The sequence below is a fragment of the Colobus angolensis genome, unplaced genomic scaffold (assembly GCF_000951035.1).
Source record: "Colobus angolensis palliatus isolate OR3802 unplaced genomic scaffold, Cang.pa_1.0 Scaffold177, whole genome shotgun sequence".
Taxonomy (NCBI): Eukaryota; Metazoa; Chordata; class Mammalia; order Primates; family Cercopithecidae; genus Colobus; species Colobus angolensis.
In genome coordinates this window covers 1523260-1525494 of record NW_012114899.1, presented here as the reverse complement: position 1 = coordinate 1525494, position 2235 = coordinate 1523260, and the positions used below count along the sequence as shown (strand labels likewise).

The 2235-nt window shown below is 37.0% G+C and overlaps 1 pseudogene; it reads left to right on the top strand.

Annotated features, from left to right (window-relative positions):
• The first annotated feature begins 1340 nt into the window (after positions 1-1340).
• LOC105509539 lies at positions 1341-1792 on the top strand (annotated as a pseudogene).
• Positions 1793-2235: the final 443 nt, after the last annotated feature.

Here is a 2235-nt window from a genome sequence, read left to right as displayed (position 1 = left end):
TAATGTATCCTTACAATGAAATATTATACTGTAATTCAAAAGATCTCACGTTTTAATACCAACTAATGACACTAGAAATTGTTTGTATTAATGTTAAATGTTAAAAAGATACAAAATTTTATATAGTACAATAACACACATGCGTGTAGAATTTAAAAGGACCAAAAGTAAAGTTTTAGAGCAACAGAATTTCTTCATCCATTTTTAGTAGGTATAAGTTAAAATAACAACTTCAAAAATAGTTTGGTATTTTGAGAAAAACATGAGCATACTCTTTGATCCAATAATTCCACTACTAGGTATGCCCTGCAGAGTTTTGCTTTTTAAACTGAGTTTTGATGAATGAATAGATTTTGAAAATCAATTCAGTATGTAGCAAGTAGCATTATTTTTTAATAAATCAGTGGGCATAAAAACATACTAAGGGATAATATTTTCTCATGAATTATTTGTTTCAGTTATCCACACACATATGTGTGTTTCAGCGTTGTGACATAAAATGTATTACTTTGGCCATGATTAAGAGAGTTTTTAAGCCTTTGAAACTCTTGTACATATGCCCTAAGAAAGGAATCTTACCAGCAGACAAGTATGGAATGTTCATGATGACCCAAAACAAACTTCAAATTCCACTAATAGTGGAAGAGTTTATACAATATTTAGTATATTTATCCCCCAACTCGCTAAACGCCAATAAAGGCAGTAATTGTAACAACAACAATGACAAATGTGCCCATACATTTTCAAACACCCCTCTGGGGAAAAGGGGATGTTACCATCCTCTATTGACAATTCCAGACTAATACTTTGTAAGCACTCAACTATTACTTGTTGAATAAATTATTAACTAATACATAGATAAATAAAATAGCTTGTGTCTGTGCTGATGAGAACTACTGGTTTCCAATGATTAACAGGATTGAATTAGACTAAAGCGTGATTAGAGCTTGAGTTTTACAATAAAACTTATGGCATTATTTGTTTAATTTCTGGAAGAGTTCTTTATTCAACCACCTTTTCAGTTGTTACTCAAAAAATATTTATCTAGCATTCACCATGGATTAGCTCTTCCAAAGGATAGTCAAGGTTCTTGGCCTCAAGAAGTTTACATTCTACAGAAAACCTATTAACTGAGGAGCACATGTATGGTAGGATTTTCCTCTTCTGCATATAGTAAATAAATAGTGCTCTTCACATACTATTCTATACCCAGCCTCACTTCATCCTTTCCAGTTGCTCATGTAGAAGAAGAAATCAGAGAACCTGTCTTTTCCAAAGTCTACAAGTAGGAAATCAATGCAAGCTAAGCAGTTTAAAGCATCTCATTTTTCTGGTCCAACATGGCAGCACCCAGCGGTGACGTGAATTGTGAGGTGTTTCCTAAGTTCCAGTAATTATTCAAGGTGATGAGGAACATTGATAACAGAACAGTACATGAGTTAAACACTATGGTTCCCACAGCTTCCTTTGCAGGGAAGAAATTGATGCCAGCCAAACCTATAAACAATTTTATGAGTTTTGGATAGCAGCTCATGCCAGTAGGGAAAGAGCCATAAAACAATTGTATAGTCCAGACCTCAGCAGTAGTAAAAAACTTCCAAGAAGAGAAAAATAAAAATTTGGATGACTTAACATTACTAAAGCAACTTAGAAAAGAGCAGAAAAAGTTGAAATGGATGCAGTGAGAACCGAATGTTGAAGAGTGGTAAATGAAAAGATCTGGAAGGTGTTTAACAAATACTGCCAAATTCACTTCAAGCCTCCAAATGTGTCTAGAATTGGTGGGTTCTAGGTCTCATTGACTTCAAGAATGAAGCTGCAGACCCTTGCGGTGAGTGCTACAGCTCTTAAAGATGGTGTGTCTGGAGCTTCTTCCTTCTGGTGGGTTCATGGTCTCGCTGTCAGAAGTGAAGCTGCAGACCTTCGTGGTGTTACAGCTCTTAAAGGCAGCGCCTCTGCAATTGTTCGTTCTTCCCAGTGGATTCGTGGTCTGACTGGCTTCAGGAGTGAAGCTGCAGACCTTCCCAGTAAGTGCAACAGCTCATAAAGGCAACATGGACCCAAAGAGTGAGCAGCAGCAAGATTTATCGCAAAGAGCAAAAGAGCAAAGCTTCCACACTGTGGAAGGGGACCCTAGTGGGTTGCTACTGCTGACTCCCGCAGCCTGTTTTTATTCCCTTATCTGACCCCATCCACATCGTGCTGATTGGTCCATTTTACAGAGTGCTGATTGGT